Source organism: Bos indicus, chromosome 5, assembly GCF_029378745.1.
Source record: "Bos indicus isolate NIAB-ARS_2022 breed Sahiwal x Tharparkar chromosome 5, NIAB-ARS_B.indTharparkar_mat_pri_1.0, whole genome shotgun sequence".
Taxonomy (NCBI): domain Eukaryota; kingdom Metazoa; phylum Chordata; class Mammalia; order Artiodactyla; family Bovidae; genus Bos; species Bos indicus.
Window position 1 is genome coordinate 83,501,543 of NC_091764.1, and position 27,814 is coordinate 83,529,356.

A 27,814-nucleotide genomic window follows, 5' to 3' on the forward strand; every position below is an offset into this window, starting at 1 on the left:
AGACCCATGTTTTTTCCTGATTCCTTCTGCACTTCACATTACCTGTCGATGAAGAAAGCATAGTCAGCCAGCCAACGCTCAGAGTTGAGTGAGCTGAATTGTGCCTGGATCTCAGAGGCCTCCTGCTTTGCGGAATCCTGTTCCATTAGCTGCCAGATCACGAGGTGAAGAAGCGGACAGGGATCCCAAGGAAAGAAGCTGGGCAGAGAAAGCTGCAGGGTCGTGGGGAGGGGAGCAGGGCTTGGAGGGCTTGAGAGAGTGGGTAATCTGGAAACTAGGAAATATTGCAATAGTTTTAGCAACTAGTAAGGCCGTATCTATGCAAACCAGCTAAATATTAACCCTGTCTATAGTAAGTAATATGCTATGAGGATTAAATGAAATCCTGCATACTAGTATTAATGTGACTCATAGAAACTGACATTTGATGAGTGCTGTGTGCTCAGTGCTGTACTAAGTGAGTGACACGCATGATCTTAAAGGCCTTGGATCAGCCCTAGGTGGCAGTCTGTTATGATTATCCCAACTCTCCACAGGATTAAACTAAGGCTTAGAGAGGACTGGTAACTAGCTCCCAAATGGCACGGCCAGCAGGAAGGGATGCTGTGTCCGTTACATGCAGTGGCCAGTATGCGTGCTATTATGCTGTGATGCTGTTCATTATATAAAGCTACCAGCAGTGCTTTCTCTGAGGGCGGGATTCCAGCACAGACCTCACGCTCTACAGAAGAGGAACCACGAATGTGCCCTGCAGGCCGGGCCCAGGAGTAACTGAGCCAGAAGACAGGAAGTCAGCGGACAAGCCTACAATGGCAGGAAGGCCTGAGAGAAATACAAACAGGACTGTCCTTCCTTGTTCAGAGCTGGCTGCCAATGGCATGCTTCCTGCAAAGATTAGAAGGGTTGCAACTACAATTATTACAGTGGTAGGCAAGAAAAAAGCTACGGGACATTGTCATTTAATTTGACAAGCATTTTACTGGGAAGACTGTGCATGAGGCACTGATGAAAACAAGAATAAAACATCATTACTGCCGTTACAGAACTACCGGGTAATAGAACAGCTGTATTCACCAGAAAGTGTAGTGTTAGTTGCTCAGTAGTGTCTGACTGTTTTTGATCCCGTGGATTGTAGCCTGCCAGGCTCCTCTGTCCACAGAATTCTCCAGACAAGCATATCAGAGTGGGTTGCCATTTCCTCCTCCAGGGCATCTTCCCGACCCAGGGGTTGAACCCAGGTCTCCCACATTGCAGGCAGGTAGTTTACCATCTGAGCCACCAGGGAATCCAATCACCAGAAAACTATAGTGCAAATCAGAACTCCTGGGAGAGAGATAGTAGATGTTCAGACATACTGCAGCTGGAGAAATCTTAGAACAAAGTATACCAGTGCACCCCTGATTTATTTACTTAATTATTTATTTTTATCTTTTGGCCACAATGCACAGTATATAGGATCTTAGTTCCCTGACTAGGGATCAAACCCACGTCCCCTGCATTGGAAGTGCAGAGTCTTAACCATTGGACCACCAGGGAAGTCCCTGACCCCTGATTTATTAAAGCTGTTCAGTGGTACTTAGAATAAAATGTAGGCTATCTTCCTCGCCCCCCTTATATCTACTTCACCAGTCCTATTCTATCCACTTTCCTTAGCCCAGGACAGTTCTATTACATTGACCCTATTCTTTTCCTTGAGAATGCCACACTTTTGCTGGGTCAGAGCCTTGGTACGTGGGTGCCTTCCACTTGCAGTTGTTGTCCCCCAGCTCTTTCCATGCCTGGCACCCTCTCTGACGTCCCTGTTCCAGGTACTTCCTTTCCTATTACCCGTGAGAGCACTTACACTCATCTGACCGAATATTGTTTTTATACTTGTTAGCAAGTTTATTCCTCTCCACTACAACTCAGACTTTTCCACATCTGTTTTTTTCACTGCTGATTCCCAGCCCCGAAATTAATGCCCAGTACATAGTGGGCATTTGGCATAGATCTGTTGAACAAAGGGAATAAGATATTGAGACACTGGAGCCCCAGTGACAGGACAGCCCTTTCTGGCTGAAGGCGCCAGGGACAACTGCACAGAGAAGATTTGGAGGAGAGTTGGACCTTAAAAATGAGGAGGATGTGGTCAGGAGGGATGGAAGAAGATATATTCCAGGTGAAGTGTGTATCTTTAAAGGGAAAGGATAAGCAGAGAAAAAGAAGATGAATTCTATGTATGCTGTGTGCCAGCAGCTTTGCATGTTATTTAATTATACTCATTTTCTGTACACTGAGACTCAGAGAAGCTCATTACTTATCCATGGTACTCAGTCAATAAGACTTGAACCAGAATCCAAACACTCATTTTCTGGGACTTGTGTATATGATTTTACTTCAGCTTTGCTATCTCTTAGTGAAGAATCAGGTAGAACGACCAAGATCAAATATATATTAAATTCAGTGTTGAAGAAAAGGCAGGGTAACAAACCCAAACACCAACCAAAAAGCATCCTTTGGAAGGAAAAAAGCACTTCCTGCTTTTCCAATATGTATGTCAGGTCAGGGGTCCTCAACCTCCAGAACCTAGTGCTCGACCATCTCAGGTGGAGCTGATGTAATAGAAATAAAGTGCACCATGAATGTAATGCTCTCGAATCATCCTGAAACCACCCCCCACCACACCCCCAGTCCGTGGAAAAATTGTCTTCTGCAAAACTGATCCCTGGTGCCAAAAAGGTTGGGGACTGCTGTTTTAAGGAATTAGAATCCTTAGTTTTTAAGCTGTAATAGTTGAGGCATAACCCAAAATGTCTTGAAAATGCAGACCAACAAATCTTTTTTCATCATTTCAAGATTTGTTCATCCAATAAAAACAGGCTCACAGGCTGAATGCTTAGTGGGCTGCCTGGGGATTCAGGGTTGAGGCAGAGACCGTAACTTCCTTCCAGAAGCACTGGTGAAATACAGCAGACAGAGGAATCTAATAAAAAAGTGATAATGGTGCAAGACAGCAGCAGAGCCTGCGGTGGAGCAGACGGCCTGGGCAAGGAGGCTTCACGAGGTCATGCCTGGATGCTCGAGTGAGTCAGGAAATTAGGAGAGAGCAGGTGGAGAGAGCAAGTCGGCCTGTCTAGGGAAAGAGTGAAGTTGTCCAGGAGGAAATGTAACCAGGAGCCAGATCACAAGGTCCTTGTGTGCTTGGAAGTCTTTGCTGCTGCTACTACTGCTAAGTTGCTTCAGTCGTGTCCGACTCTGTGTGACCCCAGAGACGACAGCCCACCAGGCTCCCCCGTCCCTGGGATTCTCCAGGCAAGAACACTGGAGTGGGTTGCCATTTCCTGCTCCAAGAATACTGGAGTGGGTTGCCATTTCCTTTCTCCAAGATCTCCCTGACCCAGGGATTGAACCCGGGTCTCCCACATTGTAGGCAGATGAGCTTTACCTTCTGAACCACCAGGGAAGTCTTTACCTCACCCTAAAAGCTAAGGGAAGCCCTTCAGAGTTATTAAGCCAAAGAGACAAGGTCAGTTGTGCATTTTAGAAAGTATGTTCCATGACAGCGTGGGAAATGTATTCAAGGGGCCGTCATAGAGCAAGGAAACAATTACCTAGCAGCAGTGATGGGAGTTGGTATGAAATGCCACTGGGGACTGAGAAGAAATGATGAGGATGAAAAGATTCAGGCAGAAGACTTTCTGAAGGCAAGAGGAAGGAGCTCTCAGTCTTGGGTAGTTGTGGGTAGCAGTGGGGCCCAACCCAACTCCCACCAGTTCATCGGGGGCCAGCTGAGGAGGTGTGATAAGCTCAGTTTGCCTCATGGTATCCAAGGGCACAGGAACAATTTGGGTTTCTAAGTGCATGTGTCCAGTAAGAAACAGAATAGACAGGTCTCCAGTTCCCACAAGGAGTTAGGAAAGATCAACTATCACAGCGGGGAGATTTCCAGAGCACAGAACAATGCCTGGTATAGGGTAGGTACTCCATAAAGATTTGTTAAATGACCATAAGGCTTATGCCTCATGGAATATACTCGATAGCTGAATTTGGATAAAGTTTTCCGAGGGAGACTACACAGAGTGCGTAATTGACAGGCACGTGCTTTTAGACAGACACAGAACTGTAACCTACTTAATACTGATAACAACTAACAATAATAAAAATGTCTAGAACCTGCCACCCAGATTTTACTCATCAAAAAGTGAACCCAGAAAAGAGAAAAACAATTTTGCTAGGAGGGCACCAAAAAACAAAGTTAATTTTTCATTGGCCAGCAAACTGAGCAGTGTTTTGGTCAGTCTGTACATATCTTATAACCCAACACTGATCAGTAAGTTTCAGGATAGAATTATGCTGCAAACCCAAATGTTTAGAGCAAAGCTATTTGGGTTTCATTCAATCTAAGCCTCTTTGAAACCTCTTAGAATTATGACCCATCCCAAGGTATTTATTTGAACCTTATAAAGGGATGTTCACATCTCTGATTCTCTTAACCTTAATAAAAAGACTTCTTCCCGCTGTGCTGAAGAAAATTCTTGTTTCCCAGTTCTGGTCATTACCGTAAGATCTTGTTCAATTCTCAGTTGGCTTTCTGGAATAATAATGTCCACATTGTTAGGACTGATACATTTTACTCAGAAATTCTGGCTTTCTTCCAGAGAGTAACAGATGCCATCAAAATGTAAGTTGTGGGAATGAGAACTATATACCGTAAAGCCACACAGCTTCTATCTAATGGTTTTTAATAGACCGGCATAGCCTATGCCCCATATGAGTAATTAGTCAAGACAGCAATTAAGCTGAAACACTACATTTATTTTAGGTAAGGTTATCAGGCAAGCTAATTTCCATAGGATTTTGGACTAGTTTTATCTAAGGGAATTCCTGAAAAATAATGGCTGAATTTTACAAAAATGATTCAGCACTTGGATTTCAAAGATGAGTCACTTAATGTCATGTCTATGCAATCAGTTACTTTTATGAGGACTTAGAGATCAAGGTGTTCTGAAACAATAGCATCTGAGATAATTTGCCCCAGTTCTGAATCTTGTTTCCTCACCTATAAATGGGGATCCTACTCCTCTTTACCATGATTCCTGTATATATTCAACAAAATCACATCCATCCTTGTACCTAACATGGTGTCTGACTCCTAGTCACTGGTCAACAAATATTTGATCATTCCACTTCTACTTAAAACATTGGCCTCTTAAAATAATACTGTTGTTCAGTCACTAAGTCATGTCCGACTCTTTGAAACCCTGTGGACTGCAATACTCCAGGCTCCCTGTCCTTCATTATCTCCCAGAGTTTGCTCAAATTCATGTCCACTGAGTTGGTGATGCTGTCTAACCATCTCATCCTCTCTTGCCCCCTTCTCCTTTTGCCCTCATCTTTCCCAGCATCAGGGTCTTTTCCAATGAGTCATTTCTTCACATCAGGTGGCCAAAGTATTGGAGCTTCAGCTTCAGCATAAGTTCTTCCAATGAATATTCAGGGTTGACTTCTTTTAGGATTGACTGGTTTGACCTCCTTGCAGTCCAAGGTCAAGAGTCTTCTCCAACACCACAATTCAAAAGCATCAGTTCTTTGGCATTCAGCCTTCCTTATGGACCAACTCTCACATCCATACATGACTACAAGAAAAACCATAGCTTTGATTATAGGGACCTTTGTCAGCATAGTGGTGTCTCTGCTTTTTAATATGCTGTCTAGCTTTGTCATAGCTTTTCTTCTAAGGAGAAAGTGTCATTTAATTTTATGGCTGCAGTCACTGTCTGCAGTGATTTTGGAGCCTAAGAAAAGAAAATCTATCACTGTTTCCACTTGTTCCCCTCTATTTGCCATGATATGATGGGACCAGATGCTATGATCTTAATTTTTTGAATGTTGAGTTTTAAGCCAGCTTTTTTACTCTTCTCTTTCACCCTCATCAAGAGGCTCTTTAGTTCCTTTTCGCTCTCTGCCATTAGAGTGGTATTATCTGCATATATGAGGTTGTTGATACTTCTCTCAGCCATCTTGATTCTAGCTTGTGATTCATCCAGCCTGGCATTTCACATGATGTACTCTACATGTAAGTTAAATAAGTAGGGTGACAATATACAGCCTTGTCATACTCCTTTCCCAATTTGGAACCAGTTCATTGTTCCATGTCCAATTCTAACTGTTGCTTCTAAATCTGCATACAGGTTTCTCAGGAGACAGGTAAGATGGTCTGGTAATCGCATCTCTTTTAAAAATTTTCCAGTTTGTTGTGACCACACAAAGGCTTTAGTGTAGTCAATGAAGCAGAAATAGATGTTTTTCAAATAATGTGACTATTTAAATACTGTTTTGCAGATTCATAGCATTAAGAGTTTTAACGTTCAAACTCTTTTTGCATTCAGCACCACGTTCCTCTTAGAGATCAGGCAATAGTCAATTTATTTGTTCAATAACTACTACCTACCATGTCCTCTTGATGAAAGTAAAAGGAGAGTGAAAAAGCTGGCTTAAAACTCAGCATTCAGAAAATGAAGATCATGACATCCAGTCCCATCACTTTATGGCAAAAAAATGGGGAAACAATGGAAACAGTAACAGACTTTATTTTCTTGGGCTCTAAAATCACTGCAGATGGTGACTACAGCCATGAAATTGAAAGACACTTGCTCCTTGGAAGAAAAGCTATGACCAACCTAGACAGCCTATTAAAAAGCAGAGACATTACTTTGCCAACAAAGGTTCATCTAGTCAAAGCTATGGTTTTTCTAGTAGTCATGTATGGATGTGAGAGTTAGACCATAAAGAAAGCTGAGCACTGATTGATGCTTTTGAGCTGTGGTATTAAAGATGACTCTTGAGAGTCCCTTGGACAGCAAGGAGACCAAACCAGTCAATCCTAAAGGAAATCAGTCCTCACTATTCATTGGAAAGACTGAATATTCCAATTTTCAATTTTCCAGTATTCCAATTTCCAGTATTCTTTGGAAAGCTGAAACCCCAATGCTTTGCCCACCCGATGTGAAAAACTGACTCATTGGAAAAGATACTGGGAAAGCTTGAAGGCAGGAGGAGAAGGGGATAATAGAGCATGAGAAGATTGGATGGCATCACCGACTGGACAGACATGAGTTTAGGCAAGTTCTGGGAGTTGGTGATTGACAGGGAAGCCTGGAATGCTGCAGTCCATGGGGTCACAAAGAGTCGGACATGACTGAGTGACTGAACTGAACTGAACCATGTCCTAGGCACTACGATGTCTCCTGGAAAGGTGGACAGAGGAGAGCAGGACAGATGTGTCCTGTCATGGAATTTCCTGTTTAAAGCAGAAGGCAGATCCTAAACAAGTCAGGATGGTTTTTACAAAATGAATGTTATCTTCAGAACAGGCTGGGCAGAGGGACTTTCCTATCTTGTGACCTGACCCAAACTCAAGTCCTTCTGCCATTTGTTCCTTTTTGTTAAGCTGAAAGTCAGGAACTCACTCAATATTGCTTGAACCATTGAATTCATTTGAGTCTAATAAGTGATTTTAGTGTTGGTTGCTCAATCTTGTCCAATTCTTTGTGATCCCATGGACTTAAGCCCTCCAGGCTCCTTTGTCCATGGAAATCTCCAGGCAAGAATACTGGAGTGGGTTGCCATTTCCTACTCCAGGGGATCTTCCCAACCCAGGGTTCAAGCCTGAGTCTTCTTCATTGCAAACAGTTTCTTTACTATCTGAGCCACTGGGAAAGCCAGATCTTTCCACAAAGAGCTGTGGTGTGATGCTAATAGGAGAGGCTCCTACTAGCAGGACCTGGGGGCTGGGCTGTTTGGAAAGAGAGCTAGGAGCTGCCACTGAGTCAGAACAAAGCACTGGGAAAACAGATTTTGTCTGGATTACTTCAAGTTCCCCCTGGGGGAAAGGGTGGGGCGAGTGAAAACTTTGCCTTTATCTTGGCTCTGTGGTGGGAGCCATAGGAAGGTCTGTTTCATTTCCAAAGAGCACCTTTTAGGCTTCTTCAAGTGAAGAATTTACAGCATTTTTCAGTCATGTAATCACTTTTTAAATTTTTTCCCAGCATTTGATAAAGTTCTAATATAAAGCACACATTTCCCTTTAGAAAGAATATCCTGAGTTTCACTTTCCTTCTGCATTGGGGCTCTACTGTCATTATTAACTCTTAAGAACGGATTCCTAGTGTTATGTCATTCTGTGAGATTATTGATTAGGATTTCAAACACAACTGACTTAAAAAGAAAACACCAGTTCATCTGAAATCAAAAAATAGCCAAATTCATGTGTTAGTCACTCAGTCATGTCCAACTCTTTGAAGCCCTAAGGATGATAGCCTGCCAGGCTCCTCTGTCCATGGAATTCTCCAGGCAAGAATGCTGGAGTGGGTATTTCCTTCTCCAGGGAATCTTCCTGAAACAGGGATTGAAGCTGGGTCTCATGCACTGCAATCAGATTCTTTACCATCTGAGCCACCAGGGAAGCCTGATTTATTTGCAGAGGTACTTGTAACTTGACAAAGAGACAATTACCCAGGAATTCTCTCTAGCCAGCTGGGTACCATGCTGTGGTATAAAGGCCCTTGGCCCTAGTTCTACCTGTGACCTGGAGGCTCAACTGCCATGCACATCAATTTCTCACTCAGAGTGAGAATGGAAGTGGTTTCTAAAGTCTCTTCTAAAGTGGTTTCTAGTTCTAAAATTCTGACAACTCTAATATTTAAAATTTTCTTTTCATCAGATTTTGAGTATGTTAATGTTTGTTTTCTATTACAAACTGAAAGCAGTTGGGATAGAAAGTAGTTTGGAGTGGTCCAAATTTGTTTCTAGGACTGACCTCTCCCCCAACCCTTCCTGGAGTCTGGGTCTTAGATGGTAGATGGTCTGCTGTCCACAGGATTATACATCCATGCCGCTGGAGTTCCCTGGAGGACCACATTGGTCAGTATCAGACCATGAATTACCCTCTAAGACCTGGAGCCTCACCTCTGAGAAACCTCTGTGGTTTGGGTGGGGGTCCCTGTACTGCGGGGCCTCAGAGACTTCCTGTTTCCTGAGCTCAGGTTCTAGAACAATTTGGAAGCACTCAACCCAGGAGACGAGGACATAGTGCCAACAGATATGTACAAAGATAATTCACATTACTGGGAATGATAAAATGTATGGTTACTTGAGAGGATCATGGTTTTCTCACTTGGTCCTCTAGTACATAACTCACTTGTGTGCAAGTATCTGAGGATGAAGTAAGAGCGGGGAGTGTTGCAAGGGAGCTACTGAAGGCTACTGTATGTGAGAACAGCATCGCATGGTGTGTAGACACAGACCAGGGGGCTCATGCAGATACTTTTATCTTCCTGTGTCTCAGTTTCTTCATCTGAAAAATAGGTAAACATCTCTACCTCTATGATTTTTATGATAATTAAACAAATTAACATTTATACAGTATCTGACACATAGTAAATGTTACATTAAAATTTAAAATATGTATCAGAAGCTGCTATATAACACAGGGAGCTCAGCTTGGTGCTCTTTGATCACCTAGACTAGTTGGATGTGGGCTGGGAGAGAAGCTCAAGAGAGGACATATATATATATATATAAAACACACACACACTTAGAGCTGGTCCACGTTGTACAGCAGAAACTAACACAACACTGTAAAGCAATTATCCTCCAATTAAAAAAATTATACAAACCACACTCAGGAAAATAAACTTTTATATGATGAAAAATAAAATCAAGTATATCAGAATAGCATTTCAAGGCTCAAGAAATAATTATTTATTCAACAACTTTTATATTTAGTGTCTGCCATGTCTGTAACAATGGATTAGATCATGTAGGAGAGCACAGATAAAGGACAGATGAATTCCCAGCTATCAAGAAGCCTGTGCCTAATACAGAGAGCATAATATATGGTCACAAAGATTGGTTAATAACACCAGGTAGCAACATATGATGAGATGCAGATAAGCAACTTTCCTATAGGTTGGGGAGAGCTGGCTGTGTGTAAAGGAAAGAAGCAGATCTGAGGAGTGATATCAACGCATAAGGGGACCTACCCCTGGATTAGATGAGGGCTAAATGGTTGGAGAAGGCAATGGCAACCCACTCCAGAGTTCTTGCCTGGAGAATCCCAGGGACGGGGGAGCCTGGTGGGCTGCCGTCTATGGGGTCTCGCAGAGTCGGACTCGACTGAAGCGACTTAGCAGCAGCAGCAGTGAAAGGGCAAAAGGCTGGAGGAAGGGAATCCGATGAGCATCACTCTGATGGAAAATGTGATGGAAGGAATCTGGAATGGAAAGGAAGGCTGTGGTGGGACGAAGACTGGACCAAGAGCGAGGACGGGCTGTTGCCCTTTTCTCCCACCTAGGAACTGGGCACTTTTGTCCCTGTGCCCAACTTTCCTGGCTTTTCTTTCTGAGGTTTCGTGTTCTTCCAACTTTGTCTCTTGCTTTCCCTCCACTGGGAATGCCAGTGTTCAGGAACTAAAATCCCCATTCCTGGCCAAGCCCCCAGGCCCTTGATAAGAGCACCTGGTCATATTTTTACAAAATCCTCAGCACTGTCTGAAATGATATGCAAATGAGTGTGCTAACTTACTTTTGAGTCTTTGTTTCCCTGGAAACTGAACTCTTGAATGTCCTGTTCACTGTTTCCCCAGTCCCTAGAACAGCATCTGGAATAAAAAGCCTCTCAAACAAGTATCTATTAAAGAAGTGTATAAATAACTCATCTCTGAGGTCCTTCCAGACCTGATTTTTGACTCCCTAATTCCACCTGAGAATAAAACTCTTAGCTGACCATGGATTCAAGAGAAAATAAGATTAAGGTTTTCAGGTTTGGGTGACTAGAAGAATACCTTTTTGCCTGACATACTAACAATTAACCCCTCCCCAAAACATGCAGGGAAACAGTAATTTTGGTTGCCAGCTCACTCCCCATATGATGACAATGGGATATCAATCCAGAGGCTAATGATTGCATGGTTCCTGGCAATAACAAAACTGGAGTCCAGGAGAGTGGATTGACAAAACTTAAGATGTTATGAAACTCAGAGATGAAATTCATGCTTGCTAACTGGTGGTAATAACAAAGGTTGATTTATTTAAAACTATTAGTGTTGCTATTGATATTTGAATGAAAATCCTATATTTTCATTCAAATAACTTAAAATGTTAAGAACTTTTATCATGGTAAATCAATGTTAACATGTAATAGTTACATGAATTTGTTCAGTGTTTAGGGCAGAGTGGTGGTGGGACTAAAGGACTCCCTTGTCATTAGGACCTGGCTGTGGGTAAGTCATTCTCCCCAGGTCCATTCTGTCCTGTACAGCCATGGTGATCTGGGATACTATTCTCAAACCAGTGGTTATACTGCACTATATCTTTGATGGTAACCACCAGAGCTAGCCCAGACCCCAAAGGTTACAGGTCATGGTCCCCAGCAAGACCTCCCTGACTTCAGATGCCAGCTGCACTTTGGTTGTTCTCAGGACACCTACACTACTGACCAACTGACTGTAAATTCAGAGTTTCCCATGAGCCCTTTGGTTTGATCATTCACTAGAGTGACACACAAAACTCAGAGACACACCATACTTACCCTTACAGTTTTATTTAAAGTATAGAGATTGAGAATAGCCAAATGAGATCTGGGTGGGTTTCGAACACAGCACTCCACTGCCCTCCCTCTGTGGAGGTGCCAGGGTGCTTCCTCCTCCTGGCCCAGAGATGTGTTCACCACCCAGGACGCTTCACTGAGCTTTGGTGTCCAGAGTTTTATCAGAGTTTCATTATATAGGCATGGTTGACTTTTTGTGGCATTTGCCAGATGATTGAACTCAATCTTCAGCCCCCTTCCCCTCCCTAAAGTTTGAACTGACTCAAAACTCCAACTCTCTAATCATAGAGTTGGTGTTTCTGATGACCAGCCCCCATCCTGAGGCATCTTATCTCTTAACACTGAGGGACTTATGAATAACAAAGACACTTTTGTCAAATTAGAATCTCCCTCTCTAGAAGCAGGGATAAAGACCAGTCACATTCCTTTTTGTATAGTAGATACATTTCCCATTTCCTATATATGTGTCTTTTGCTTTTATTTAAAGTGGCTAATAAAGTGGAAAGGAGCTTTAAAAATTAATTAGAAGTTAGGAATCCTACTTCCTGTCTCTCTTATATAGACCCCATGGACTGTAGCCCACCAGGCTCCTCTGTCCATGAAATTCTCTAGGCAAGAATACTGGAGTGGAGAAAAATAAGCGACCCAATCAAAAATGGGCCAAAGAACTAAACAGACATTTCTCCAAAGAAGACATACAGGTGGCTAATAAACACATGAAAAGATGCTCAACATCACTCATTGTCAGAGAAATGCAAATCAAAATCACAATGAGGTACCATCTCATGATGATCAGAATCACTGCTATCACAAAGTCCACAAACAATAAATGCTGGAGAGGGTGCGGACAAAAAGGAACCCTCTTACACTGTTGGTGGGAATGCAAACTAGTACAGCCACTATGGAGAACAGTGTGGAGATTCCTTAAAAAACTGGAAATAGAACTGCCATATGACCCAGAAATCCCACTGTTGGGCATACTCACCAAGGAAACCAGAATTGAAAGAGACACATGTACCCCATTGTTCATCGCAGCACTGTTTACAATAACCAGGACATGGAAGCAACCTAGATGTCCATCAGCAGATGAATAGATAAGAAAGCTGTGATACATATACACAGTGGAATATTACTCAGCTATTAAAAAGAATGCATTTGAATCTGTTCTAATGAGGTGGATGAAACTGGAGCCTGTTATACAGAGCAAAGTAAGCCAGAAAGAAAAACACCAATACAGTATTAACGCATATATATGAAATTTAGTAAGACGGTAATGATGACCCTATATGCGAGACAGCAAAAGAGACACAGATGTAAAGAACAGACTTTTGGACTCTGTGGGAGAAGGTGAGGGTGGGATGATTTGAGAGAATAGAATTGAAACGTGTGTATTATCATATGTGAAATAGATCACCAGTCCAGGTTTGATGCATGAGACAGGGTGCTCAGGGCTGGTGCACTTGGATGACCCTGAGGGATGGGATGGGGAGGGAGGTGGGAGGGGGGTTCAGGATGGGGAACACATGTACACCCGTGGCTGATTCATGTGAATGTATGGCAAAAACCACCACAATATTGTAAAGTAATTAGCCTCCAATTAGAATAAATAAATAAATTAAAAATAAAATAAAATATACCTGTTAACCCCGCCCCCCCCCCAAAAAAAGAATTCTGGAGTGGGTTGCCATTCGTTTCTCCACGCTCCATCAAAATATTTCATCTACTCTCTCTGGTGAAATAGATACGAATCTACTATTGCCAAAGCTCTAACCCTCAGCTGCCACTTAGACTATTGCAGGTGCCTCTGAACTTCTGCTTCCACACTTGCCCCTTTACTGATTATTCCTTGGAGAGCAAGGTGATGATTTTTAAACTGTAAATCAGAGTATGTCACTCACCTGCTCAGAACCATCCACTGGCTTTCTAAAGTACACAGAATGCAATTCAAACTTGTTTTCAGGCCCATACCCTCTGACATGCCATCCACTGCCTCTCTCTCATCCCTTGGCTCCAGCCTGTCTGACCTTGCTCTTCCCACAATACGCCAAGCCTGTTTCTACCTGAGGCCTTTTGTATTCGTTTTTTTCCTTGGCCTGCAGCATGCCACTTGTTCTTTCATATCCTGCATGTTTCTGCTTAAATGTCAGCATCTCAGAGAGTCTGTCTCTGGTCACCTTTTCAAAAAGAGTCATTTCTCCTGACTAAATCATTCTTAATCCTCGTACCCTTCTTACTGACTCCTCTCAAACACTATTGCAACCTGACATTGTATTGTATGTTTATTTTTTAACTGCATGACTTCCTTGTACATACATAAATAACATAATCTGCACTAAGGTGACAACGTTTTTGGTCATTGCTATATTAACAGGACTCAAAGCCATGGCTAGCACATAGTAGGTGCTCAGTGAGTACTTGCTGAATGAATGGATGACTGAATGAACAAACAAATGAATAAGAAATAAATGATGATATATCTCTAGTGGCTTAGCTTAGCTTCCTAATAGTGCAGATGATGGTTGGTGAGCAAAATGGGATACTAAGAAGTGTATAGGGATTAGACTGAGTTCACATCCTAGTTTGGCTGCTTCCTAGCTGTGTGACTTTGGACAGTTTGCTTAGCCCCTCTGCCTCAGTGTCCTCATCTGTTAAAAAAGAAAAGGAAAAAAAAAAACAAAACAACCATTGTCTACCTTAACACTTAAAACTGTGTTTGAAGACCTTTCATAATTAGGAAACTACTCTCTCCTAGTACTTCCCAGTATACACACATTCAAGTGGAACCTAGGATCAGAGGGTTCAACAAGTCTAAAATACACCAAGTAGACACAGAAGACTGAATTGGAGACTAAGAGACGTGAGAGAGCTTGGCCATTTTGCTTGACCTCCTCTTGCTTCCCTGTATGAAAATCAAGAGGGTGACAGACAAAGTGCCTGATGAACTATGGACAGAGGTTCATGACATTGTACAGGAGACAGGGAGCAAGACCGTCCCCAAGAAAAAGAAATGCGAAAGAGCAAAATGGTTGTCTGAGGAGGCCTTACAAATAGCTGTGAAAAGAAGAGAAGCAAAAAGCAAAGGAGAAAAGGAAAGATATAAGCATCTGAATACAGAGTTCCGAAGAATAGCAAGGAGAGATAAGAAAGGCTTCCTCAGGGATCAATGCAAAGAAATAGAGGAAAGCACTAGAATGGGAAAGACTAGAGATCTCTTCATGGAGAAGGCAATGGCAAGCCACTCCAGTACTCTTACCTGGAAAATCTCATGGACGGAGGAGCCTGGTAGGCTGCAGTCCATGGGGTCACTAAGAGTTGGACACAACTGAGCGACTTCACTTTCACTTTTCACTTTCATGCATTGGAGAAGGAAATGGCAACCCACTCCAGTGTTCTTGCCTGGAGAATCCCAGGGACGGGGGAGCCTGGTGGGCCGCCCTCTATGGGATCGTACAGCATCGGACACAACTGAAGCGACTTAGCATCAGCAGCAGCAGAGATCTCTTCAAGAAAATTAGAGATACCAAGGGAACATTTCATGCAAAGATGGGCTCAATAAAGGATAGAAATGGTATGGACCTAACAGAAGCAGAAGATATTAAGAAGAGGTGGCAAGAATACACAGAAGAACTGTACAAAAAAGATCTTCACGTCCCAGATAATCATGAAGGTGTAACCACTCACACTCACAGAGATCCGGACATCCTGGAATGTGGAGTCAGGTGGGCCTTAGGAAGCATCACTACAAACAAAGCTAGTGGAGGTGATAGTGATAGAATTCCAGTTGAGCTATTTCAAATCCTAAAAGATGATGCTGGGAAAGTGCTGCACTCAATATGTCAGCAAATTTGGAAAACTCAGCAGTGGCCACAGGACTGTAAAAGGTCAGTTTTCATTCCAATCCCAAAGAAAGGCAATGCCAAAGAATGCTCAGACTCCTGCACAGTTGCACTCATCTCACACGCTAGTAAAGTAATGCTCAAATTCTCCAAGCCAGGCTTCAGCAATACGTGAACTGTGAACTTCCAAATGTTCAAGCTGGTTTTAGAAAAGGTAGAGGAACCAGAGATCAAATTGCCAACATCCGCTGGATCATCGAAAAAACAAGAGAGTTCTGGAAAAACATCTATTTCTGCTTTATTGACTATGCCAAAGCTCTTGACTTTGTGGATCACAATAAACTGTGGAAAATTCTGAAGAGATGGGAATACCAGACCACCTGACCTGCCTCTTGAGAAACCTATATGCAGGTCAAGAAGCAACAGTTAGAACTGGACATGGAACAACAGACTGATTCCAAATAGGAAAAGGAGTACATCAAGGCTGTATATTGTCACCCTGCTTATTTAACTTATATGCAGAGTACATCATGAGAAACGCTGGACTGGATGAAGCACAAGCTGGAATCAAGATGCCGGGAGAAATATCAATAACCTCAGATATGCAGATGACACCACCCTTATGGCAGAAAGTGAAGAAGAACTAAAGAGCCTCTTGATGAAAGTGAAAGAGGAGAGTGAAAAAGTTGGCTTAAAGATCAACATTCAGAAAACTAAGATCATGGCATCTGGTCCCATCACTTCATGGCAAATAGATGGGGAAACGGTAGAAACAGTGGCTGACATTATTTTCCTGGGCTCCAAAATCACTGCAGATGGTGATTGCAGCCATGAAATTAAAAGACGCTTACTCCTTGGAAGGAAAGTTATAACCAACCTAGATAGCATATTGAAAAGCAGAGACATTACTTTGCCAACAAAGGTCTGTCTAGTCAAGGCTGTGGTTTTTCCAGTGGTCATTTATGGATGTGAGAGTTGGACTGTGAAGAAAGTTGAGCACCAAAGAATTGATGCTTTTGAACTGTAGTGTTGGAGAAGACTCTTGAGAGTCCCTTGAACTGCAAGGAGATCCAACCAGTCCATCCTAAAGGAGATCAGTCCTGGGTGTTCATTGGAGGGACTGATGTGAAGCTGAAACTCCAATACTTTGGCCACTGGATTCGAAGAGGTGACTCATTTGAAAAGACCCTGATGCTGGGAGGGATTGAGGGCAGGAGGAGAAGGGGACGACACAAGATGAGATGGTTGGATGGCATCACTGACACAATGGACATGGGTTTGTAGTTGAGTGGATCCGGGAGTTGGTGATAGACAGGGAGGCCTGGCATGCTGCCTGTGGGGTCGCAAAGAGTCAGACACGACTGAGCGACTGAACTGAACTGAACTGAATTAAGTCAATCAGAAAAGCTTCAAGCCCTGATATGCTTTGGTTTTATAAACAAAGCCACAGGTCTTGAGAGACATGGACTCCAGAGGTGGATCAGTGAATCATACACCAAAAATGGAAGAAAAGCAGTGATGCTTTCTTTCTCATTAGGGTCTGCTCATTCAAACAGTCACCAAGTAGTCCTATAGCCCCAATTAAATTTTCTTTGTAGTTTGTAAACAGTCACTTAAAAGCTTAATTTCTAATCATGGTTATGATTATCATGGATAATTCTGGTCTGTGCAGAGAAATGGCAGCAAAAATGTAGCTGAAGGTGGAGTCAGATTTAGCTCAGTGCCCATGTCAGCATCTCTTTTCTCTCTTACTGTTTCTCAGATGAAGCACTGCCTAAGAAGGAAGAGAAATTAGTTTATATCATCAGAGAAAGACAAGGCACTGTCTAGATATAAACAGTGATAGAAACATGGGCTAACACATGTGAATGCAATTTCTCCATCTGGCAGTACATAAATTATTTGATCTGATCAAATCATACTACATTATCTTTTCAGAATAAATAATTGATTTCCTACTGCTCATTCGTAATTTTTTCCAGGTATGTGTCTTAGTTTGGTTCAGATTTCTTCTTTTTTTATAATATTGTTTTATCACTCTTCTGCATCTGCATTATGAGTTTTTATCAGATTTTTATATTTGGTTGCAAACCTGCTTTGTGAGATCCTCCCCTTTCCCATCTTCATCTTTGCATCTCTCTCAGTAGGCTTTGTGGATGTAAATGTGATAGAAGCTAAGATTACATCATCTTTAATAAAGGAGAAAATATATAATATGTAGAAGCCAGGTGAGCTACACAGAAGGAAATCAATCAGTTGGCAAATTGCATCTGTGGCACAAAGTGTGAAATGCTATTTTTGTGCAGTGTTTATTGAAGATATTTATTGAAGAAGTTTGTGAAGAAGATGGTTAAAATGTATATGCAAAAGTAAGGGGCCATTTTGTTAAATTTAAAATGACATTGATGTCATTTTTACAGTATGAAATCTTTCAATATTTCCAACAATCCTTGTTATAGTATTTTACACAATTGCCTCAAAAGGCCTTCAGATATAAAAGTATATATCTAGTGTTGTAAATTAGGTACAACCTGTCTGTGTATAATAGATGCCTCTACAGCCATTCCACAAAGCAGATCAAGAATTGCATTATAGTTTGGGGATTTGGAGGAGATTTTGAAGTTGATATTTTTAATAATTTTTAATGCTCACAGTTAACTATCCATGTTTTTAATGTTTTAATCAGTTCTAGTTTAAAATGATATATGGATAAGTTTCCATTGCTATTTTGTATTCACTGTGAGAAAATAGTCAGAGTGTTGACTTTATACAGCTAGAAAATGCATTCTTGCAAAATGACTTTTCTTTCCTTATGGTTATGGCAACTGTCAATATGGGTATCCTTTCCAGAAGTGACTATTCAATAGATTGTTTTTATTGCTGTTTCTCGAAAGGAAACATTCAAGTAAAATACACCCTCCCAGATAAATGCATGCTTCCCTCCTGCCATGAATGTAAATAGGGGTGTGCAAAAGAGGAGGGACAGTCTTATAGAAACTTGCATTTTTCTTTAGTATTCTTAGCCGAAGAAATTCTGAAACAATAGTGGAGAAGAACACGGTAGATAGTATTTGAGTTAGTCCAACACCAGAAGAAGAATGCATCTTATTTTGGAGATAGAGCAGAGATAGGACTGTAGTTGAGTGGATCCTGATAAAGACATCCTTGCTAACGAAAAGCATAAGCACAATCCACAGCCACTTTCTGTGAAACCCTGGTACCTAATAAACATAGAAATATCAAACTAAAATTAACAAAAAGAATCGTCGGCAAAGGCTTTATTTAAAAACAGAGTGTAAAACATTTGCAACCAGGTGTGAAATTGTAGTTAGCGCTCACAAAGCCTTTCATGACTTATTTGCAGTTTAGTTTGATTTTCCTGTTTCCTTGCTTGTTGCTGTAATTAACCATTAAACCAGCAGAAACTACATTTTCTGCATCACACAGACAATGTCTTTAAAGTTTGCAAAGAGAACAAGGAAAGCAGACTAAAGCATTACATAAAAGTCCAACTAATGTAGGAAAATAAGAACAACTGTTGCATGAATACTGAAAACTTGTCAGCAGGCAGAAAGAAGATATTTAACTGGTAATTAATTTAAAATAGATTTCTCTTCTGATGTCTTTTTAAAGAAATCCTCTATTATTTTTATTTTCTAGTTTAATATAATTTGTAGTTTTCATGGTACATTGGATAACGTGCAAGAATAATACAATATTACCTAAAAACACTCCACTCCGAAATGGTTTCTATGCAGGCAGCAGCATGGGCCCAGTGTCTGTGGAAGATTTCCTCTTGCCCGCTCACTCCTGTACCTGTACTCCTTGTTGCGGTTGTCCAGTTGCCAAGTCGTGTCCAACTATTTACTACCCCATGGACTGCATCACACCAGGCCTCCCTGTCCCTCACCATCTCGCAGAGTTGGCCCAGATTCATGTCCATTGATTGGTGATGCCATCCAGCCGTCTTATACTCTGTCGCCCTCATCTCCTTTTGCCTTCAGTCTTTCCCAGCATCAGGGTCTTTTCCAATGAGTTGGCCATTTGCATCAGGTGACCAAAGTATTGAAGGTTCAGCTTCAGCATCAATCCTTCCAATGAGTATTCAGGGTTGATTTTTTTTTTTCCCCAGGGTTGATTTTCTTTAAGATTGACTGGTTTCAGATCTTGCTGTCCAAGGAACTCTTGTGCCTTCTCCAACACAATTCAAAAGCATCAGTCCTTCAGTGCTCTGTCTTCTTTATCTGCCCTCATCACTTAACATCATCTGAATCAGACAAAGTGTTTTTTAAGTTTATTTATTAAACTCTTTAGGTGATAGATTTCCCTTTTAATTAAAACGATTTTTTCCTTTAAGTAGTAGATAAATATTTTTCGCAATTTATTTTCCCTAGAGAACTTCTTTTTTGCTTCTCACTTTCTAGAATAAATGCACAGATGAACTCATTTATTTTAGGGTTTAAAGCTGCAACTCATATATGTATATAATGGTAAACAGGCACGAACAATCTTATGTTTCAAGAATGTCATATGTGCTTAATGAAAATTCTGATCTATTACCTCTGAATTCCCATATCTTAAGTCTGGGGATGCAGTATGTCAAGAAAAATGAAACAGAGTCATTTTAAAAAATGGTTCCTGTAATTAAAGTTGTAGGAGTCGTTACTTGAATCCTTGCATGATTGGGGAATGTACAATGTCTTACTCTTATAATAAAAATATTGTTAGGTACTCAGGCTACGGGAATTACTGAGCTTTAAATTTAATTTACATTCTATATATAGTGACATTGTTCATTTTCCTTTCCTGAAGTCCTTTGTGTTTAAGCATGAAAATTTTATGACTTCCTTAGAGTTTCCAGTTTAACCTTGCTGTTAACTGTTTCTGCTGTTAAGTCGCTTCAGTGTGTCCGATGCTGTGCGACCCCATAGACGGCAGCCCACCAGTCTACCCCGTCCCTGGGATTCTCCAGGCAAGAACACTGGAGTGGGTTGCCATTTCCTTCTCCAGTGCCTGAAAATGAAAAGTGAAAGTGAAGTTACTCAGTTGTTTCCGACTCTTAGCGACCCCATGGACTGCAGCCCACCAGGCTCCTCCGTCCATGGGATTTTCCAGGCAAGAGTACTGGAGTGGGTTGCCATTGCCTTAACCTTGCTAAGAAACTGCAGTAAAGTTGTGGCTTGCTTTTGTACTCTTAGCTTGAGATCAGTAAGCGTCCTTTCATGATTCCTGTTCGTCGCTGTCATTCCCAAATTATATCAGATAACTGTAGATAGACTACTTCTTTGCTGAAAATGCTTTATCCCAGATCAAATGTGAATGCAGTGATGTGGGGCCACCACCTGGAGAGGCTGACCTACAGCAGGTCACCAGACGGTGTCTCAGGGACAGAGCTCCACACAGGTCCTTTCCCATGTGATAAAAGTTCTAGATCCTGTGCTCAACTTCCCAGCCTCAGATCCTCAATGCCATCAGGACACACAGAATGAATTGGGCTGGGAATGCACTAATCAGAGTCCAAAGACAGAGCTGTAGAGAAATCAGAACACCTAGGCATTGATTTAACAAGATAAATTATAATTTCCAAACAGAACAGGTACACATACTAGCCGGTCAGTGTATTTTTTTTTTTCTCCCTGAGAAGTCAGATTGTAATCTGAAGGTTGCTTAATGAGCAGAGGTTCAGAGCAAAGGGAGCTAGTTGGATGCATGATTTGAATGTTTAGTGGGTCAGACTGAGATAAACTGATCCAGCCTCATCACTGCATGCAGCTGTAGACTGGATTGTAAATGAGAGCTGGAGTCCCTCGGGTGAGTCCTGGCTTTACCACCTACTCGCTCTGTGACCTTGGGAAGTAATTACTCTGTGTAAGAGTCTGCTTCTCTGTGAAATGAGAGAGAACCAGTGCCTACCTTAGGGTTATCAAAGTCATTCATTCGTTTATTCATTACCAAGTATTTATTAGTACTTATAAGGAACTGAGCATTATTTTAGGCACTGGGGAAGCAGCAGTAAACGAAACAGAGGAAAACCCCTATGTTCATGAAATGTATGCTCTAACAGCAGGCCATCAACAACATCAATAAATATCACAGTATGCTAGACGGTGATGGATGCCACAGGGAAAAAGTAAGCAGAGAAGGGAAAAGAGCGAGGGCAGCGGAGTTCCTTTTATTTATTTATCTATCTGTGTCTGCTCTGGGTCTTCGTTGCTGCACGTGGACTTCCTCTGGCTGCAGTGAGTGAGAGCTTCTCTCTAGTTGTGGTGCACCGGCTTCTCACTGAGGTGGCTTCTTTTGTTTCGGGTCTCAGGCTCTAGGGTGCCCGGGCTTCAGTAGTTGCAGCACGTGGGCTCAGTTGCTCCAAGGCACGTGAACTCTTCCCATACCGGGGATTGCACCCATGTCTCCTGCATTGGCAGGCAGATTCTCAACCAGTGGACCACCAGGGAAGTGCTGGAGTTGCTTTTAACTGCAGTGAAATAATGAATGTAAATGTGACAGGACCCAGACCATCACATTTTTCATTCTAAGTTATTATTATTCCTGCTCCTCTTGTTTCCTCTTCCATGGACCACATGAGCCTAGGTGAGTGAGCGGCACACAAGCCAATTGTGATGCTTTCTGCCCACTTTGTCCCAAGCTAACTTTCTTCCTGGCAGTAGACAAAGTTGCCTTTAGATGAGTTAATTTCATTGATTCATTAACAGTGGGTCTTAACTTTGTTCTGGAGGACATGTTATCCTTAAGTTGTCAGAGTACAAATTTCATTTATTGCAACTTAGTTTTTAAGTCTGACTTCAAGCATTTGAGAGGCACCTGCATACTTAGAACAATTTGTAGGATAAGATCATGAAAAGGATTCTAATATCTCATGATCCCCAGAGAAAGGGTCTTGGGGCCCTGAGAATCAAAAGTCTATATTCTAGTTCTGAATTATTCATCATTCGTGTGACACTGGTTAAGCAATGACAATGGTGAGCCTTAGTTTCCTTTTAGTTTTGTCTTGGGGTGCCCTTCACAGAGTTCATGTGAACTATTTAAAACAACTATTTAAAGCAGTGAACTATGTAAAGTATTATGTGATTGAAGTAGTACCGAGTTTAATAATGTTTTTAGTGGTTTCTCCTTCACTTTTCCTTTCAGATCTGTACCAATATTTTGCCCACAATCCTAAGTAGGAGTTGATATGATAAAGCATAGGCTTAGAGAATCTAAGGTCTGCGATAACTAGTCCAACTTTCCAGGCCAACTCAGGAGTTCCTCTTCCAAGAGAGGATCAGCAAACAAAAGTATTCACCCAAGACTGGCTGCCAGTATGTTCCCTATCTTTTGTTTCCCACTTATGCCTTCTTTCGACTATAGTATGGTGCTGACTAGGACCAGGAAAAATAGCTGCCTAGTAGTTGGGTTCTTTTTTTTTTTTTTGCGCCACTGGGTCTTCACTTGCATTGCAGGGCAGGGCTTTCTCTAGAGGCTGTAGAGTACAGGCTCTAGTTTTGGTGCATGGGCTTAGCTACTCTGAGCCATGTGGGGTCTTAGTTCCCAATCAGCCATGTCCTCTGCATCAGAAGACAGGTTTTTAACCACTGGACCACCAGGGACATCTCTAGTAGTTGAGCTTTAATGTTACATCAAGAAACCAAAAAGTTTCACTGCAATAGGTTAGAAAATGATGGTGTTTAAGCAGGAGAAGAATTTATTATGATGGTTTAAAGGAGTCCTGGCAGTACTGTAGTAGAGAAAAAGGGTCTGATGAGACACCAAGTAAAAATATAAATAATCAGCGACTAAGTAAAAATAGCAAGTAGAGTTGTTGTTGTTCAGTTGCCAAGTTGTGTCTGACATTTTGCAGCCCCATGGACTGCAGCACACCAGGCTCCTCTGTTGTTCACTGTCTCCCAAAGTTTGTTCAAATTCATGTATGCCATATTGTTCTTACAGCATCCGGTTTTACTTTCACCACCAGACGCATCCACGATTGAGCGTCGTTTCCGCTTTGGCCCAAACGCTTCATTCTTTCTGGAGCTATTAGTAATTGCTCTCTGCTCTTCCCCAGTAGCATATTGGACACCTTCTGACCTGGGGGGCTCATCTTCTGGTGTCATATCTTTTTGCATGTTCATACTGTTCATGGGGTTCTCGTGGCAAGAATACTGGAGTAATTTGCATTTCTTCCTCCTGCGGACCACGTTTTGTCAGAACTCTCCACTATGACCCGTCTGTCTTGGGTTGCCCTGCACAGCCTGGCTCATAGCTTCATCGAGTTACATAAGCCCCTTCACCACAACAAGACTATGATCTGTGAAGGTGAGGGAGTGATGATAGTCAAACTTCTTCCCACATTCTTCCACGTGTGTATCTAGCCCCAAATATCTGAATGCCTGTTGGGCTTGTGTGCCAGACACTAACCAGAGAAATGCCTGAGGGGTCATCAGGTGCAGGTGACATCAGGAAAGGATGAGAAAACTTGTTCTCTAAAATGTTGTGTTGACATTTAGGCTACGAAAGCACTATATAAGTTGCTTTGTTTTTGAGAGAGAGAGACCACATCCTTGTGAGCTCTGGGTTTGACCTCCAGCTCAGGCTGGAGATATATTCCCAGTGACCAGCTCTGAGAGAGAGCCTGTCCAGGGCTGTTGAACTGGAGCAGGTGACAGGAACCCCACTCTATCCACTGTCGCGCAAGGCTGCATGGGACTCAGCCTGTGTGATGGTGCTTCAGCACTCTGACCGCAGCCGAGAGCCTTGCTGGAAATGCAATGCCTTCATCTGCAGGATCCCAGGCCACTTGGAAGTGGGGCGTATTAGAAACATCTCACTGCCTTGTTCCACCCATCACAAGCTTATTTATTATAATGGGATTCTGTGTGATAAGATGGGGATGCTATGACTCAGGCAGCAAATAGCACAGGAGATGCTGTATTTAAAAAGGGATTTGTAACGCTTAGAGGTGGTTGAACAAATTCATATCCAAAAATCATTTCCAGAAGACAGGCATTCCTATGAATTTCAACACAAAGTGTGCAAAAATGTGCTAATTTTACTAACTACTTTGTCGTATACTGGCAACCTCTTTAACATCTGGAGACTACATGGCACGAAATTAGGACTCATTTGTCCATTATATACACTATATACACAACAAAACAAAATGCACATAACATACAAAAATGGTTTTGTCTGAAAATGTCCAGGTGCAAATGTACTAGCATATTACCTTTTGCAATTCTTCCCCCGCCCCCACCTCCTCCAAACCACTAAACAAGTATAGAGAATAGTATGCTACTCACAGAGATAGTTTAACATTTAACATTCCCAAAGACAGTACTTCCTATAAAGTTAAGCAAAAAGATATTTACAAAGTGATATTTCACTACCTCTACATTTGACATACTTCAGACACTTCTAAATGTCTAGATGGACTAGATGTTTCAAATAAGGACTTCATTTGTCCACTATATACAGAGCTTAAAGCTCGACATTCAGAAAATGAAGATCATGGCATCCGGTCCCACCACTTCATGGGAAATAGATGGGGAAACAGTGGAAACAGAGTCAGACTTTATTTTTCTGGGCTCCAAAATCACTACAGATGGTGACTGCAGCCATGAAATTAAAAGACGCTTACTCCTTGGAAGGAAAGTTATGAACAACCTAGATAGCATGTTTAAAAGCAGAGACATTACTTTGCCAACAAAGGTTCATCTAGTCAAGGCTATGGTTTTTCCTGTAGTCATGTATGGATGTGAGAGTTGGACTGTGAAGAAGGCTGAGCGCCGAAGCATTGATGCTTTTGAACTGTGGTGTTGGAGAAGACTCTTGAGAGTCCCTTGGACTGCAAGGAGATCCAACCAGTCCATTCTGAAGGAGATCAGCCCTGGGATTTCTTTGGAGGGAATGATGCTAAAGCTGAAACTCCAGTACTTTGGCTACCTCATGTGAAGAGTTGACTCATTGGAAAAGACTCTGATGCTGGGAGGGATTGGGGGCAGGAGGAGAAGAGGACGACAGAGGATGAGATGGCTAGATTGCATCACTGACTCGATGGACGTGAGTCTGAGTGAACTCCGGGAGTTGGTGATGTACAGGGAGGCCTGGCGTGCTGTGATTCATGGGGTCACAAAGAGTCGGACACAGCTGAGCAACTGATCTGATCTGATCTGATATACAGAGCAATCTTGAATAAACTGCACACATGTACCAATTATAATCTGAAAGTGTCTTCATAGCCTAAGACTCTTCTCTTCTGTCCCCGCCTCCACCAACCCAGAGGGCTATAATGCTCAAATTTTCAGAAGACAGTCTTTCCTAGAAACTGTTAACACAAAATGTACAAGATGTATTATTTACTAACTCTGTTTTTGTCACTCCGGCAACCTCTTTAACATACAGAGAGACTAGCTGTTGTAAATTAGGACTCATTTGTCCATTATATACACTTGATACACAGCAAAGTGGATTGGTGGTGGCTACAAGGAAGCAAGGGAGGAAGTGGTTCAGGCCAAAATGTCCGTATTTAGAAGATGCCTCAGAGTATAGCCATTGTTACCCTGTACGATTTTATTTCACAGTGCTGTGTACATGTTGTTCATTCGCTCAGTCATGTTCAAGTCTTGGTGACCTCATGGACTGCAGCATGCCAAGCTTCCCTGTCCCTCACCATCTCCCAGAGCTTGCTCGAACTCATGTCCTTCGAGTCAGTAATGCCATTTTGTCCTCTGTCATCCCCTCTCCTCCTGCCTTCCATCTTTCCCAGCATCAGGGTCTTTTCTAATGTGTCAGCTCTTTGCATCAGGTGGCCAAAGTATTGGAGCTTCAGCTTCAGCATCAGTCCTTCCAATGCATATTCAGGATTGATTTCCTTTAGAATTTATTAATTTGATCTCCTTGCAATCCGAGGGACTCTCAAGAGTCTTCTCAACACCACAGTTCAAAAGCATCAATTCTTTGGTGCTCAGCTTTCTTTATGGTCCAGTCCTCACATCCATCCTCACATCTCACATCTCATCTCATATCACTTCCCTGGTGGCTCAACTGGTAAAGAATCCACCCACAATGTGGGAGACCTGGGTTTGATCCCTGGGTTGAGAAGATGCTCTGGAGAAGGGACTGGTACCCACTCCAGTATTCTGGCTTGGAGAATTCCGTGGACTGTATAGTCCATGGGGTCACAAAGAGTTGGACACACCTGAGCAACTTTTACTTTCTCACATCCATACATGACTACTGGGAAAACCATACCCTTGACTATATGGACCTTTGCTGGCAAAGTAATGTCTCTGATTTTTAATAGGCTGTCTAGGTTGGTCATAGCTTTTCTTCCAAGGAGCAAGTGTCTTTTAATTTCGTGGCTGCAGTCACCATCTGCAGTGATTTTGGAGCCCCCAAAAATAAAGTCTGTCACTGTTTCCATTGTTTCCATCTATTTTCCATGAAGTGATGGGACCAGATACCATGATCTTTGTTTTTTGAATGTTGAATTTTAAGCCAGCTTCTCACTCTCCTCTTTCGCTTTCATCAAGAGGCTCTTTAGTTCCTATGTACATAGTGGACAAGTAAATTCTTGTATGAAACATCTAGTCTTTCTAGGTATTTAGAAGTGCTTGTTATATGTAAAAGTAGAAGGGGTAGAATAATGCTTCTTGTAAATAGCCTTAAAAACCTGATGGGAAATACCGTCATTGGAAATGAAATTGTTAAACCCCTCTGAACAGTGTACTCTGTGCTTTTTCATTGGGTTGAGGGAGGTGGGAGGGAAGATTGCAAAAGAGGTTTTGCTGGCGTGCTAGAACATTTCAGCTTACCATATGTTAAATGTGCTTCATTTAACTTTCCTGTATACATATATGTATATACTTTACAAATGGGTCCCAATTTTATAGTATCTAGTCTCTAGATATTAAAGAGGTTGCCAGTGTATGACAAAAGTAGGGTTAGTAAACTAACACATTTTGTTTCAAAAAAAAAAGTGGGATTTGGCTGGTAGAAAGTTTCTGCTGCACATTGCACTGACTGCTTTCATCCTGTAAAATTTCATTTTGCAGTACAGTGGCTGTCAGTATAAATAAGCATTTGCTAAATTAGCTGCTTAACCTGATGGTGCACATCAAAAAAAATCTCTCCATCATTTTTGACCCTAGACACGTCATTTGAATGTCACATATAAGTGAAATATTTTGTGTTGAAAGTGGAAACATACTTCCAGTGTACTTGGGGAGGTTGTTACCTAAAGAAATCCTGGGATTATTCCTTTAGGAAAGAAGCCTTATGAAATGAATAGCAAATAATCTATTTTGTTTGGTTTTATTAATTTGGTCTTATATATCATATTATCTGAAGACACCTACCTGTCTTGGGTCAGAACAGATTATCTTTTTTTCAGTAGTTGG

General features: G+C 41.9%; 1 protein-coding gene and 1 non-coding gene across 3 annotated transcripts in view; one reads left to right on the forward strand and one right to left on the reverse strand.

Annotated features, from left to right (window-relative positions):
• Positions 1-27,814, forward strand: part of ITPR2 (inositol 1,4,5-trisphosphate receptor type 2) — a 593,100-nt gene that overhangs the window by 536,204 nt on the left and 29,082 nt on the right. The gene's annotated exons all lie outside the window — the stretch shown is intronic.
• Positions 1,464-1,536, reverse strand: TRNAG-UCC (transfer RNA glycine (anticodon UCC)). The gene has a single exon. It is a non-coding gene; the product is annotated as a tRNA-Gly (tRNA).